Source organism: Nerophis ophidion, linkage group LG05, assembly GCF_033978795.1.
Source record: "Nerophis ophidion isolate RoL-2023_Sa linkage group LG05, RoL_Noph_v1.0, whole genome shotgun sequence".
NCBI lineage: Eukaryota > Metazoa > Chordata > Actinopteri > Syngnathiformes > Syngnathidae > Nerophis > Nerophis ophidion.
The window spans coordinates 39,825,325-39,842,453 of NC_084615.1; the positions used below are offsets into that span (position 1 = coordinate 39,825,325).

General features: G+C 40.6%; 1 long non-coding RNA gene across 2 annotated transcripts in view; it reads left to right on the plus strand.

Moving 5' to 3' along the window:
* LOC133552365 (uncharacterized) overlaps window positions 1-17,129 on the plus strand; it is a 132,083-nt gene that overhangs the window by 94,444 nt on the left and 20,510 nt on the right. For both annotated transcript variants that reach the window (XR_009806686.1, XR_009806685.1), the window contains exon 3: window positions 11,670-11,755. This is a non-coding gene — a long non-coding RNA (uncharacterized LOC133552365). The remainder of the gene's footprint in view (window positions 1-11,669; window positions 11,756-17,129) is intronic.

Genomic DNA, 17,129 nt, shown 5'->3' on the forward strand with positions numbered 1-17,129 from the left:
ACTGGCTGCACTTTGTAAAACGGAATAATTTACATCTGTTATAACGCCGACTTTTTTTTTTTTTTTTGCCACATCTTGTCCTCTCTTCAACTTACTCGCCTAAGTTTTAATATTTTACTGGGGACATTTTTATACCTTCTCCCTTCCCCCTCCGGCTCATGTTTTGGAAGTTTCTTGCAAAGTGGAACAAAAACACTCAGTGGATTGCAGACCTCCACCAAGGCCGCAAAGCCTGGACTCAGAGCGCGGTTTAATCGTTTCTTTCTTAGACGTTTTTGATCTTTTTACTGATGCTTGAGCTTATAAAAATATAAATAAAAGTAGTAGTAATGGAGTTGTTTCTCCATCCATCTTCTTCCGCTTATCCGAGGTCGGGTCACGGGGGCAGCAGCCTAAGCAGGGAAGCCCAGACTTCCCTCTCCCCAGCCACTTCGTCTAGCTCTTCCCGGGGGATCCCGACAGGCACCAACTACCTTGTGGTCAGAGCTCCAATCGGCCGTCTCGACAATAGAGGTGTGGAACATGGTCAACTCGGACTCAATGTCCAGCACCTCCCTCGTGACATGTTCAAAGTTCTTCCAGAGGTGGGAATTGAAACTCTCTCTGACAGGAGACTCTGCCAGACGTTCCCAGCAGACCCGCGCAATGCGTTTGGGCCTGCCAGGTCTGTCCGGCATTTCTCTTATGTATACATTGTTTTCTACAATTTCAACTAAGCGCCTGATTTACTAAAGATTTGCGTGTACTAACGTGACAGCACACACAAAACTGATGTACTAAACGTGTGCAAAGTGGATTGCATCAGTTAAGTGGCAGAATAAGGCTTGCAATCAATTTTGTGTGTTTGTCTTCATTAATATGCAGAATATCCATCCATCCATCCATCTTCTTCCATTTATCCGAGATCGGGGCCCCGGGGGCAACAGCCTAAGCAGGGAAGCCCATACTTCCATCTCCCCAGCCAGTTCGTCCGGCTCTTCCCGGGGGATCCCGAGGCGTTCCCAGGCCAGCCGGGAGACATAGTCTTCCCAACGTGTCCTGGGTCTTCCCCGTGGCCTCCTACCGGTTGGACGTGCCCTAAACACATCCGTAGGGAGGCGTTCGGGTGGCATCCTGACCAGATGCCCGAACCACCTCATCTGGCTCCTCTTGATGTGGAGGAGCAGCGGCTTTACTTTAAGTTCCTCCCGGATGACAGAGCTTCACACCCTATCTCTAAGGGAGAGCTCAGCCACCTGGCGGAGGAAACTCATTTCGGGTGCTTGTACCCGTGATCTTATCCTTTCGGTCATGACCAAAAGCTCACGACCATAGGTGAGGATGGGAACGTAGATCGACCGGTAAATTGAGAGCTTTGCCTTCCGGCTCAGCTCCTTCTTCACCACAACGGATCGGTACAACGTCCGCATTACTGAAGATGCCGCAGCGATCCGCCTGTCAATGTCACGATACACTCTTCCCCCCCTCCTGAACAAGAGTCCTAGGTACTTGAACTCCTCCACTTGGGGCAGGGTTTCCTCCCCAACCCGGAGATGGCCCTCCACCCTTTTCCGGGCGAGAACCATGGACTTGGACTTGGAGGTGCTGATTCTCATTCCGGTCGCTTCACACTCGGCTGCAAACCGATCCAGTGAAAACTGAAGATCCCGGCCAGATGAAGCTGTCAGGACCACATCATCTGCAAAAAGCAGAGACCAAATCCCGCGGCCACCAAACCGGAACCCCTCAACGCCTTGACTGCGCCTAAAAATTCTGTCTGTAAAAGTTATGAACAGAATCGGTGACAAAGGACAGCCTCGGCGGAGTCCAACTATGCAGAATATATGCTTATCAAATCGGCCACATTATTGGGAGGAGAAGATGCAAATATAATTATTTAGAATGCGCAATGTGATTTATCAACACTCATCACCATTTTGTGAGCACTATTTAGGGTTTTATTTTGCATGTCTAAAATGTATGTGCAAACGGCCTCAGAATCAGTTCCACCGCTGCAAAGACAGATGAACAAAGAATTTTTCGTCATACGTGTGTCAACATATTTGCACTGTCTGTCAGAAATAAAACAATATTAGACATATTGTCTATTGCTACTTAGTTGTTAGAGTGTCCTCCCTAAGATCAGTAGGTTGTAAGTTCAGACCCCGGCCGAGTCATACCAAAGACTATAAAAATGGGACCCGTTACCTCCCTTCTTGGCACTCAGCATCACCCGTTGGAATTCGGGGTCAAATCACCAAAAATTATTCCCGGGCGCGGCCACCGCTGCTGCTCACTGCTCCCCTCAACTCCCAGGTGGTGAGAATGATTTGTTAAAATACAGAGGATAATCTCACCACACCTAGTGTGTGTGTGTGTGACAATCATTGGTACTTTAACTTTAACTTTATTCAGCAACATCCTTTTCTCCTTGTACAAACCCCGTTTCCATATGAGTTGGGAAATTGTGTTAGATGTAAATATAAACGGAATACAATGATTTGCAAATCATTTTCAACCCATATTCAATTGAATGCACTACAAAGACAAGATATTTGATGTTCAAACTCATAAACTTTATTTTTTTTTGCAAATAATAATTAACTTAGAATTTCATGGCTGCAACACGTGCCAAAGTAGTTGGGAAAGGGCATGTTCACCCCTATGTTACATCACCTTTTCTTTTAACAACACTCAATAAACGTTTGGGAACTAAGGAAACTAGATCTTGAAGCTTTGAAAGTGGAATTCTTTCCCATTCTTGTTTTATGCAGCGCTTCAGTCGTTCAACAGTCCAGGGTCTTTTCAATGGGAGACAGGTCTGGACTGCAGGCGGGCCAGGAAGGTACCCACACTCTTTTCTTACGAAGCCACGCTGTTGTAACACTTGTCTTGCTGAAATAAGCAGGGGCGTCCGTGAACATGTTTCTCTACATCAACCAGCAAGTTTTTGGATGGGAACATTTTGATATTAAGTCGGCTCTTACCGGAGACTTTAGTGCATTACGCGACCTCATTCTGCAGCTGTGATCTTGGCTCCTCGGCTTCTCTCAGAGACACTGGCGTTCACCACAGCCATCCGACTTTCAGGTATGACTATAATCTCACAAAATACTATTAACACAATAAGCAGGTACGGGATTTTCTAGAATTATCCTAGTAAATGTGTCTAATTACATCTGAAACTCTCCCACTGCCGCCTGGAGCCTTTGCCTTTTCTTTTTCTTTTTTTTATTTATTTATATTTTTTATTAGTGTTTCACTCTAACTTTCCTCATCCACAAATCTTTCATCCTCGCTCAAATTAATGGGGAAATCGTCGCTTTCTCGGTCCGAATTGCTCTTACTGCTGGTGGGTCACATTATAAACAATGTGAGGATGTGAGGAGCCGTCACACCGGTGACATCACGCGCACATCGTCTGCTACTTCCGGTACAGGCAAGGCTTTTTTATTATTGACCAAATCCTTTCAGCAAAAATATGGCAATATCGCGAAATGATCAAGTATGACACATAGAATGGACCTGCCATCCCCGTTTGAATAAGAAAATCTCATTTCAATAGGCCTTTAACTTGCACTTACAGATGTAGCGACCAACTCTAGTTACTGACAGTTGTTTTATGAAGTGTTTTTGAGCCCACGTGGTGATATCCTTTACACATTGATGTCGTTTTTGATGCAGTACCGCCTGAGGAATCAAAAGTCCGTAATATCATCGCTTACGTACAGTGATTTCTCTAGATTCTCTGAACTTTTTGGTGATTTTACAGACCGTAGATGGTAAAATACCTGAATTCCTTGCAATAGCTCATTGAGAAATGTTCTGAAACAATTTGCTTACAGAGTGGTGATCCTCACCCCATCCTTGTTTGTGAATTACTTAGCATTTCATGGAAGCTACTTTTATACCCAATCATGGCACCCAACTGTTCCCAATTAGGCTGCACACCTTTGGGATGTGCCATATAAGTGTTTGATGAGCATTCCTCAATTTTATCAGTAATTATTGCCACCTACCAAACTTCTTTGTCACGTGTTGCTGGCATCAAATTCTAAAGTTAATGATTATTTGCAAAAAAAAAAAAACATGTTTATCAGTTTGAACATCAAAAATGTTGTCTTTGTAGCATATTCAACTGAATATGGGTTGAAAATTATTTGCAAATCATTGTGTTCTATTTATATTTACATCTAACACAATTTCCCAATACATACGGAAACGGGGTTTGTATATATGTACATGTATACAATTGCTACTAGCTGGGTGACTTAGGGGGCAGATTAAAATACATTTAATATATGTGTTTTGGGTGTTTGCTGGTATTTTTTTAATGCTGTTCCATTTTCATTTATATATTAACATAGCCCCTACTCCATATATATGTATATATATATATATATATATATATATATATATATATATATATATATATATATATATATATATATATATATATATCTATAAATAAACATTTTGGAAGTATGTGTTTTTTTATATCCATAATAATTCCAGCCTTTCTCCCATGAGCGCACCTGGGCGCTGGAAAAAGTAGGTTTCGTTCTCAGCACATTTTCGACTGAGTTTAAAATGCCCATAAAAAGTGGTACATATCCCCTACATTTTTGAAAACACCAGATTGAGTGTCCCCGTGGTGATGCCCTTTATAGTACATGCAAATCCTCATTTAAAAATAAGGAAACACCTTTGGATTGTACGCACAGTGTTAGTAGATAACACACAACAAAACCACTAATATTACACGCAATTTAGCGATTGCACATGCTCCTTAGCGCTTGGTACTAGGATCTTATTAAATCGGGCCCTAAGTCTGGATCCTTCACAATTCGATATGCAATACATGGCTCACGTTAACATAAATACGGTAGTATCCCAACTTGCAAGGTCAATCAGTTCTAAAACCAAGCTTGTAACTCCAAACACTTGTCTTAAAGGAGAACATTATCACCAGACCTATGTAAGTGTCAATATATACCTTGATGTTGCAGAAAAAAGACCATATGTTTTTTTAACCGATTTCCGAACTCTAAAAAGGTGAATTTGGCGATTTAAACGCCTTTCAATTGATAGCCTGTCGAGCGATGACCTTTCACCCGTGACGTCACAACATGAAGCAATCCGCCATTTTCTCTATCTTATGACACACACCAAGTCAAATCAGCTCTGTTATTTTTCCGATATCCACACAAGAATGTGTGGATATCCTGCAACACTCAAAGCAGATGCATTCCCAACGATAAAGTCAACGAAATCTGCAATATTGGAAAATAGACCACCACTGAATATGCCCGAGTGCGAGATATTCAGGGACGACGGCAGTCTCTTCCCGCAGACAAGCGAGGTAAACCCCCTGGATATGATTTATACCACTTCTTTTTCTGTCTCATTTTGTCCACCAAACTTATAAGGTTGTGCATGAGTGCACAAAGGTGAGTTTTGTTGATGTTATTGACTTATGTGGAGTGTGCTAATCAGACATATTTGGTCACGGCATGACTGCAAACTAATCGATGTTAACATGCTATTTAGGCGAGCTGTATGTACATATTGCATAATTATGCCTCATTTGTAGCTATATTTGCATCCAGCCTTTCCCTCCACCCACATTTAATGCCGAACAAACACATACAAATCGTTGGTTAGAAGGCGATTGCCGAATTCGTCCGCGCTTCCTCCCGTGCCGCTGTCTGTCGTGATATGGCTCAATAGCTTCAGTTTCTTCTTCAATTTCGTTTTGGCTACCTGCCTCCACACTCCAACCATCCGTTTCAATACATGCGTAATCTGTTGAATTGCTTACGCCGCTGAAATCCGAGTCTGAATCCGAGCTACTACTATCGCTATACCTTTTTGTACTATTCGCCATGTTATTTTCTGTGTGATCACGCCGTGACGTCACAGGATAACGGACGGGTGGATATAACGACGGTTAAAATCAGGCACTTTGAAGCCATTTTTCGGGATATTGCGTGATGGGTACAATTTTGAGAAAAAATTCAAAAAATTAAATAAGCCACTGGGAACTGATTTGTATTGGTTTTAACCCTTCAGAAATTTTGATAATGTTCCCCTTTAAATAAGTGTAGCCCATTGTTGTTGCGATCCACTTCATGGATCGTTTGTTTACTTTTGATCACGTTTTGGACTCTGCCGTTTCCCTGAGTTGAACACTTCCTAGTTTATACTCGTCACCATGGCAACGTAATTGTTTCACCTGCACTGGCGCCTGGCGCACACCGGTCGTTAATTATTGTGTTGTATTTAAGACCGCCTGCTACCTCAGTTCCTCTTGGACGTTTTGCTTGCTTAAGGCAACTGTTATGTTGTGTATTCTTGTTCCCCTTTTGTTTGTTCCACGCTAAGTTTAGCTTAGCCTCCGCGCGCTCGGCTCGCGCTACTTCGAACTCTGAACTCTGCTTCTTGCTAATAGTAGCATTTAGCTTCCCGTGCTAAGACACACCTTTGTTTTGCTCTTTTGTCAAGTGTTACTTTGGTTATTTATATTAAAATCTGGTCCTACCTTCATTCCTGCCTGCTCCAGTCCTTTGGCATCGAGAGGTGGCACTCCTTGCGCATCCAAGATGCGACCCAAGCGTAACAATTGTACTGAATTAAAATACAGCTGCCTTTGACACAGTCAACCACATAATTATTTTAGAGCGCCTGAGAGACTGTGTGGGCATTAGGGGGACTGCATTACAGTGGTTCTAATCCTACCTGACAGAAAGGTCCTTCTCTGTCAGGCTGGCGGACGCCACCTCTTGTTCTGCTTACTGTGGTGTCCCCCAGGGATCTATTCTAGGCCCCATCCTGTTTGCTCTATATCTCCTCCCTCTTGAAGAAATTTTTATGAGCCATGGAGTGTCTTATCACTTTTATGCGGACGACTGCCAAATTTATATGCCGATTTCAAAAGGCCACGGCCCCCTGACACCCCTTCTCAACTGTCTATGTGACGTCAAGGCTTGATTAGCCCAGAATTTTTTAATAATGAATGAGCGAAAAACTTAAATTTTAGTTTTTGGTCCGGGCCTCACTGACTTGGGACCATTACAAAATTATGTGCGTCCCAAGGTCACCAGCCTTGGCGTCACTATAGATAGCGATTTTACACTTGACAAACAAGTCAGTGGTGTTTTATATCTCCAGCTCGTGGTGCCCAAGACCAGAATTAAAACTAGGGGAGACAGGGCCTTCTCTGTGGCCGGCCCTAAGCTCTGGAACACTCTGCCCCTCCATATTCGAACTGCTCCCACAGTGGAGTGGTTTAAGTCTTGTCTTAAAACCCATTTTTATTCTTTGGCTTTTAACACTACGTGAGTTGTGTGGTCCTCTGTTGCCCTCTGTGTTTTAAAATGTTGATTTCTATTTACTGTTTTAATTGGTTTCACCCTTAAAGTGTTTTTTAATCATATTTATTTTATATTGGTTTTATATGTATTTATTTATTATTATTCATTTTTATTTTTTGTTTTTATTCAGTCATTTGTGGAGCTCAGGATAGTATTTGAATGTTGTTTTTAATATTGTTGTGCATCACTTTGGAAACGTTTTGTTGTTTAAATGTGCTATATAAATAAAGTGGATTGGATTGGATTGAAAATCCCTTTATTCTGTGTTACATGTTAAAACACAATTTTAACATGTAACACAGCATTTAAAAACAAAACCTATATTTTAAAAGAAGAAGAAGAAGACAATGTTTGAAAAACAATAAAATAGAATGTACTACAAACAACTACAGTACTTTAATGAAGTAATGTAAAAATAATGTACAGCATTTACGTCTTCCAGCAGACTGAAGACGACTTCAAAATCATTGGTGGTCTGTTCTGATTGGCGACTTGCCCTCTCTTTTGACCCAACATGGAGATTGAGCCAAGTTACTGAAGAGAAAACGCTGATCAATAAGGTTGGGAGGGCGTTAACAATGTCCATAACTTTGGCTTTCGGATAGCAGGTTAAAGTGGATATTCCTAGTTACTTTCACCGATAATTAGAGTAGTGTGAAAAGACTGGACACTTTTCTGGCAATGTGCTGGAAGTGTCATTACGTAATCCATGGGAGCCGCTGACTTCCCCTAAAACGAATTGGCCTGTGCTGGGCAGCAGAGCGACAGACAACCTAGACACCACACTCGAAGCTGAACCACTGCTAGGGCTGGGCGAAATATCGAGTTTGTAAGATGCAACGATATATTTTTGAACAAGATATGAATTAAGAAAATATCGTAATAACGATATTATTTATTTCACGTTAAAATGACCAAACACCGCTTATTTATTGTGTTCCTTTATTCTCCCCAACTCCCTCTCAACACTCCATGGTCTACTAAATCCCTCCCCTTCCTCCTTCCAAGACGTGCTTGCACGTATAAGAACATCCATGATTGGTTGGTTATTAACTACGATGAGTTACCATTGGTTGAGATTAAGGCAAACATTAGGGATGTCAGGCTTTTCCCTGACAGTTTTGGTTTACGTCTTAGTTTTTCCTCTGCATTTGTCTTTAGTTCCTGTCAGCACTCTTATTTTGGTTCTGTTTCCTATTTTTCTCCCTGAGTGCTGTGTAACCCTCAGCTGTGACTGATTGGCACCTGGCCACACCTGGGATCAATCAGCCAGCCACTATTTACGACCTGTTTTCTCCTCCAGTCAGGGCTGGATTATTGTCGTGTCAATGTCATTTTCTACTTGTCATTCCTACTGGTCATGTGAATGCAGCGTAGCGGTAAGCTATATTTGGTAGATGTTTGTAGCTTACTGTTTTTTGTTCCCTGTTTCCGATTTGTTTGTTCATAGCCCTTAGTTTGTTATATCCGCCCACGTGCGTGCTTTTTGTTTGTACCCTTTGTTTGTTCTAGTTCTAGTATTTTAAATTAAACTATGTTTTCCTGCAAAACGCCTCCCTCCTTCTCTGCATCTTGGGGTTTGTCATCAAATAACTCTGTCAAGGGACAGGCCAACCAGAGGCAAGATAGGGCGGGTCATGGAACGAGGAAGGGAAATCACAACAGACAATCCAAAATGTCGACGGGAGAGTCTTTGAATAGACGAGGAAATATTCAAGCTGGCGATTTATATATTAAAAAAACTAGTGGAAGATGGCAGAGGGATTCTCTTCTTTAGATTTTTCTTTTAGGGCTGTAGACGATCTCCAGGAAACCCACAATGCGTCTACTTGGCCACATTTGGACGAATGTGGATAAAACATTAATTTTAGTTGTTTACTACGTAAGCCCAAATCAGAACTGTTGCCAAGCCAGGCAAAATGTATGCTGAAGTGAAGAATATTATAGCCGCACAATTAAGTCAAGTCACTTACTTTGCGCTGACCACAACCGTACGTGTGTGACAGTCCTTTACATCATCGACTGGGAATTAAAAAGTGCCTGCCAGCAAATGTATTTTTTATCTGAGTTTTATACATTTTGTATTATTTGCCAGCTGTGTTATTTATTTCACGTAGAAATAATATTTTTCAATTTTATTTATTGTATGTAATTCTGTGCAACTTAAACAGTTCCTTTTCTGTGCTTTTAATACCCATCTTGACCTACTGGGTTAATAAAAGTGCCACTGACTGTTTACATTACAGTTGTCATTCACTTCAATTTCAGTGAATCTCGCTCAAAACTGAATATTTTTGTAGGTATACTTTCACCTGAAAATGTATCGAGATATATATCGAATATCGAGTTTGAGGAAAAATATATCGAGATATACTTTTTCGTTTATATCGCCCAGCCTTACCCACTGCTAATGGTTTCAAATGGTTGGAAAGCAAAGTTATGTCGATCTCTAGAATAAGCTAATGTTAGTGAGGAAGTCCGGATGTTTTGGGGCTGATCATACGGGGTCCACTGTGTAAGGTGCTATGCCAACTAGCAGAGGGCAGGCTTCTAACTCATATTTCTGCTCGCAACTTAAAGCTTAGCAAAAACCAGAGCGACAGCTCGTATGGGGTACTACTGTAGCTCAAGACTTCAAAGGCTGACAATGTGTTACAATATATATTTCTATGTTGATTATTTGGTCAAATTAAAATAATTAAATGAAAGTAAAAAAAATTCAAGATTGTTTATAACGTGTGCTGAGTTTAACACAAAAAGTCAATACAAAGTGTGACATGCTTTATTTCCAGGCGTCTAAAAGCTTGCCCGCATTATCTAATACAGTCAGAAAGTTGTTCCCTCAGTAAACGATGAAATCAAAAGCGAGACCTTCAGCTGTAATAGAATAAATGTCAGTCTTCATTGCGACAACATAAACACATTCAATTAATACGTTTAGCGTTAGCTTTCAGTTTGCCAAATAAATGGCAACTACTGTACAATATTTTACAAATGGAGTAGTGCTTATTTGATGTGATTTCCCTTAAATCTCCTCTATTTTGGCGTGTAGACTCGATCAACCTACAAGATGGCGAAGTCCTTTTTTGTTATAGTGCGCTGAGTTGGTCATAGTTGTTAGAACGCACATCTTGTAGTCTTATAAAGTTTCCTCAGCTTTTCGCCAATGTGTGTGGCTGTGTATCCTACATTTAAGTCCACCAGATGTTCTTCATCTTCTGTGACTTGCATCAGAACCACAAGAATGTCATAAGCCGGACGTCAGAGTTGAAGGCATCGCAAGGCTTGGTGTTGTGATATAAGATGGCTGCCAAAAAGAAATGCAATTTAATATACAATCTACCACAGGGTCAAATACAGCATGAAGAATAAATAACTGATCTGTGGCGTGGTTTGTCAATTTTGGTAAAAAGATCGATATACTGTATTATGACACTCCTGACACTTCCATTTCCAGAATGCACTATAATGTTTGGCACTAGATGCTATGTTGAATTCCTTGAACACTTGTTGCGAGTCAAATTTCTCAGGGGGAGTTCCTATGATGATATATTAGTGCAGTGGTTCTCAACCTTTTTTCAGTGATTTACCCCCTGTGAATTTTTTTTTAATTCAAGTACCCCTTAATCAGAGCAAAGCATTTTTGGTTGAAAAAAAGAGATGAAGTAAAATAAAGCACTGTGTCATCAGTTTCTGGTTTATTAAATTGTATAACAGTGCAAAATATTGCTCATTTGTATTGGTCTTTCTTGAACTATTTGGAAAAAAAGATATAAAAATAACCAAAAACTTTTTGAAAAATAAACAAGTGATTCAATTATAAATCAAGATTTCTACACATAGAAGTAATCATCAACTTAAAGTGCCCTCTTTGGGGATTGTAATAGAGATCAATCTGGATTCATGAACTTAATTCTAAACATTTCTTCACAAAAAAAGAAATCTTTAACATCAATATTTATGGAACATGTCCACAAACAAATCTAGCTGTCAACACTGAATATTGCATTGTTGTATTTTTTTTTTCACAGTTTATGAACTTACATTCATATTTTGTTGAAGTATTATTCAATAAATATATTTATAAAGGAATTTTGAATTGTTGCTATTTTTAGAATATTTAAAAAAAAATCTCACGTACCCCTTGGCATACCTTCAAGTACCCCCGGGGGTACGCATACCCCCATTTGAAAACCGCTGTATTAGTGTATTTCAACCATGTCTATTGGACTGTTTGATTTACAAACACCATGTTGCTAAACATAAGAAACCATGCTTGGTTCCTCTTTAACTTTCAGTTTTCATGTGAACTTTTAGGTGGAATTCCAAGTTGTTCGAACACTAAACCGTGGGGCTCCTGAGGGTGATGTTAACCTGCATTCTTCAGTCATTCCAATCCAAAGGTAATCTTTTTCACCATTTCAGTAAAAATTATTTGTGGTGCTTTTAAAGAAACACAAATATGGACATAATGCGCCTTCTGTCCTCTTTACACTTCACCTATCTGTGTGGGGCAGCTATAGTTTCCAGCCTGACCCCTCTCATCCTTGCTCGTGTACTCAACGAAAAACCACCTCCACCCTTCAGTCCACAAAAACCTATCCCCACATTGTCCCCACTCTTCTCTGGGCATATGGCGGCCCTCGGTCATGCCCCCCCTCCCACCCTCTCCCTTGGGTGTGCCATGAGAACAGATCATTGTCATCTTTTTCTCTCTCTATCTGCTCGCTGCTTTGGTGACACGCACATTATTTACTTTATGACCGAGGACTCCATCGAAGGCGGCCCCCACTATTCCTAAGCCTCCCCTCCTCTTCCATCAGTCACATGCCACACAATGGCTTCTTGCTTATCTGCGCGAGTGTCCTTTTTTTACGGCACTTCAGGGCGCCGTAACGCGCCGTAAATTCCGTTGCATGAGTCTTCCAGACCCGCTGCGCATTTGGATTGGCCCAGACTGCGAAAGAGGCCGTGAAAAAAATTACGACTGTTTTCCTCCTCTCCGTGTGTGTGTGCGTGCGTGTGTGTGCGTGTGTGTGTGTGTGGTTGTAAACACCCACCCAAACTTCCATCCCCGCTTGTAAGGATTCCTTCAGGAGAGAAGAAATAAGGTGATGATTATTTTTGTATTGTTCCACCCACACGATACAAAAAAAAGAAGAAGAAAAAAAAAAGCTGTCGCAAAAGTCAAGGGTGACATCGCTGACCATGTCCGGCGGCCCTATTACCCCTTGCCAAATACCGCTCTGCAGCGACGCGGGGGCCCCCGTAACACATGGTGTGTATTACCCCCCAATTATTCCTGCATAAGCAGATTGTGTGCAACATCAAACTGGCGATGGGATGGCTGGTGTGCGGGCCGCCTCCAGCAGAGTGCTCTTTCTTTCCTATCATTTGATCTCATATTGTAATCCCAGGTGCTTTGAATAATTTATGGAATACAGCTTCTCGTTAAACAATAATTTATATGTGTCTATGAGAATTGATTCCACAGGAATGCACATCTAAATAATGAGAGAATCTGCTGCATTTCATCTATAAGAAGCAGCGCTGGGATAATAATAGCAAAACAAAGGCTGCTGCTTTGCAACAACAACAACAGCCACAATAATAATGATAAGAATAATAACAATAAAAGAAAGTAAAGCGGTGGAGATTTATTGCGGCTACAATTTAAATGAGTTTAACGAACTTCCTGGAACGAGTCACAGTGTTGACATTTACTTTTATTCTGCTTTATTTCATCGCGGCGGTGCATTTTTATATACAGAGGTTTACATCGCTTAAGTAACCTTTGCCTTTAGATTGTATCAGGACCATTTCACTGAATCTGTGCCATCTGTTTGTTGTAATTCCCAAATTCATTTACATGTCTGTCTTTATTTTCAACTTTATATCTGGTAAAGCAAATATTGAACGACTCCAAATGTATATTGGCCCATCTCAGTCAGTTTTACTTCATTTTTGTACAAAGTTCCTAGGCTAAAGATGACTTATTTAAGTAAGAGGACTGAATGTAACAGGGGTGAGACTTGAAGCAGAGACTTAAAAAAGACAGGAAATATAACCACGTCATTTATGTTGACACTAAACACATTATAGGCATTAGAGAAAAATATCTTTAAAATAAACAAGCAACATCATATAACTGTTTAGGCATCAGGACTGTGTTGAGTTTAACCCCCCAGTCATCCAGTAGTTGAAAGATAAACAGGAAATACTTACTTTTGGCCTTCCTGCAGAGAATCTGAATGGTAAATGTGTTATACTCGTAAAGCGCTTTTATACCTTCAAGGTACAAAACGGCGTGGCGCAGTGGGAGAGTGGCCGTGCGCAACCCGAGGGTCCCTGGTTCAATCCCCACCTAGTACCAACCTTGTCACGTTCGTTGTGTCCTGAGCAAGACACTTCACCCTTGCTCCTGATGGGTGCTGGTTGGCGCCTTGCATGGCAGCTCCCTCCATCAGTGTGAATGTGTGTGTGAATGGGTAAATGTGGAAGTAGTGTCAAAGCGCTTTGAGTACCTTGAAGGTAGAAAAGCGCTATACAAGTACAACCCATTTTAAGGTACTCAAAGCGGTTTGACACTATTTCCACATTCACACATTCACACACTGATGGCGGGAGCTCCCATGCAAGGCCCTAACCACGAACCATCAGGAGCAAGGGTGAAGTGTCTTGCTCAAGGACACAACAGACGTGACGAGGTTGGTAGACGGTGGGGATTGAACCAGGAACCCTCAGGTTGCTGGCACGGCCACTCTCCCAACTGCGGCACGCCGTCCCCGTGATGCAACTTCATGTGGACCATGTGACTTTTTCACAGGGTTAATGTGTTAGGGTAACAGGACTGACGTGAGTTAAATAGGAATTTTTACTAACTATAATAAAAGAGAATTAAAATGACTTGCTAGCTAAGAAGTAACACAAATATGTGAACTATATAACAATTATGATGGATTTGAAATATTATATTTCTTTGTTGCCTAACCAGGCAACAAAAAGCTATTTTATGCTGTAATGTACAGTATTTCCTTGAATTGCCGCCGGGGCGCTAATTAATTTGAAACCTGTTCTCACTCCTGCGCTTACCAAAGGCATGCGGTAAAATTAAGCATGCGCTAATTATTTTAAAACCTCTTCTCACTCCGGCACTTACCAAAGGCATGCAGTAAACATTTGAGTGTGATGTAAGCTTGGACCTTAAATCATACTGAATAGCTCTTAATCTTCTTCCCTTTATGCGATTTCAAATTACCGGTATTGAAATCAGCCTCCTCCATTTTGAAAATGATGACATGGGAAGTGTCTCTTGTGACGTCACGAGTTTGACCAGGTGGTATTACTAAGCATGCGCTAATTATTTTGGGAAGCGAGTTTGACCTGGCAGGAATTCAAGGCAGGCGCATACTATATGCCCTGCGGCAATTCAAGGAAATACGGTATTACTATACTGTATACATTGTATGTAAAACTTGGTCCAAAGTGGCAACATCCTCCATGAACTTTCTCCGTGTCGCGATGACCTCGCGATTCCCTCTCTTCTATCTACTTTTATCAAGGGGGGGAAGGGGGGCATCCATCCTCATGCATGATGAATTTATTGTTAATGCAAAAGCCTTGTAGCGCCCAGTGCTAATGCCCTGGGAGAAATGATGCAACTGATTCCTTCTGAGGCGGAACAATCCGGATGTTCATCAGAAGAGTGTGTGTGTGTGTGTGCGCGCGTGTGTGTGCGCGCGCGTGTGTGTGTGTGCGTGTGCGTGTGTGTGTGCGCGTGTGTGCATGTCTGTTTGTGTGTGTGTGTGCGCGCGCGCGTCTTTGTGCGTGTGTGCGTGTGTGCGTGCGTGTGTGTGCGCGTGTGACAGAGAGAAAGGAAAGCTGAACCTTCAGAATAGTATTTAAGTGCTTATTGTCTGAAACCATGTACAGTAAGTCCACTTTGAGACTGCAGTTTGACTTTTGAACGTAACGCTGACGTCTGTGCAAATGTCCTTAGTTAGTTTTGCCTAGCTAAACATAAATGGTGATATAGTGGAGTAACTTGCAATAGGATATCATGACAGTGTTTGTAAATGTTAGACAACAATTATAGTTTTAATGGTTACGTACATATTTATATTCGTTATAGCACATTTTTAACAATTATTTCCACAGAAGTGTCCATCAGGCATCAACAAGTACTGTATGAATGCGATGCACTTCAGTTGTAAACATTTTTATTTCTACTTTGATGAAACAACATTCATGCAGAAAAATGCTTGGATGAGGAACATGACTTTTCAAGTAAGAATCAGAATTCACTAAACTGAGTTTGATTTTTGCGTGCTTGTTGAAATCAGGTGGCTAAATTAACTACAGGGCTAACTTGGTTTTCGTTACATTCCAAAAGGTCCCATGAAAACCAAATTATACGGAAACCAGAACAATTTTTCTCACGAGAAATCATGTAAATCCAATGAATCCGTTCCAGACACCCTAAGATATGTACACAAACACATTTTATAAAGAATAGTAATAGTTTTCCATGAAAAAAAAACATGCAAAATACAAAAACATGATGAATGAAATTAGGGACTTGCGATTGATTTTTTTTTTTTTTTAGGACGATCTCGAAACCGACAACTTTGTGCTTCTCAAGACCAATCTATCAATTTTAACTGTAGTTTGTGCATACCTTTTTTTCCAGCGGGTTTTGGAGCAGCTTCTTGAGCAGCAGGTGTTTTCTTTGGGTTTTAAAACCCTGTCTTACTGATGCTGGCTTTTCAGCTCGCTGATAAGGTTTGATGTGTTCAGGCTCAATGTTTTTTTTCCCCTGCTTGCGGAGTACTTGCAATACATTTGGTTCAAATGGCATGCAAAATATCTTCCTTTAAAATGATGAAAAAGTCTCACATGATTGACACCATGTTTGTTTACAATGAGCTAAGGGACGGTTTTCAATAATATAGCACATGGTAAAAGGAGCGCTTTATTTACTAATCCTACAAAACAAGTAATATCGTCTCATTGGAGCGTTTTTGTTCTTTTTTTTATCTGAGCTTTTTTTCATTGTTTTCAGATTTATTGTTTTCATGATTTCTCATATTGGCCCCATAAATATCATAAGGATAATTATGCACCCCTTAATGAAATTGATACAAAAACATTTAACCACACTTTTCTGAAGACTCTTTTTGGCAAAAAAGTGATGAGCTGAGAGGGAGGAAGAGAGGGAGGAAGAGAGGGAAGAGCCATGCGGTTGTCATCTTTTTATTTGGATAGGCGGGCAAACCAACTAGTTTGTTAAGCGCAACAATTAAGACACTCCAAAACCGAGACGATATAGGTAAATTCAGGCTCAATTTTGGGGGTAATATTTTTTTTGTCAAAAATCTAATCATTTTTAAGTATAGTAAACTGTACTTAAAAATCTGTAGATTTTTCAGTAAATAACTTCAGCTCAGTCACCAGAATTTACAAAAACATTCACAAAAAATTATTGTATATTGAAAAACGATACCACTGTTATTTTTATGTTAAAATTCTGGCGACTGAGCTGACAATGTTTTTTTTGCGTAGAATCTACCGTTGTTTTTACAATGCATGACTCTAAATAAAGAAACAGTACCAACGTTGATATATGGTAACATTCTGGAGATTCCGCTATTTTCTTTCAGTATACAAAGTGCTTGGATGAAAAATTTAATATTTTGAGTAAGAGAACTGATAAGAAAGATTTAAATTGGCTAAACTGTGTATTTTTTTGGCACACTTTTTTAAATTGGGTGGTGAACT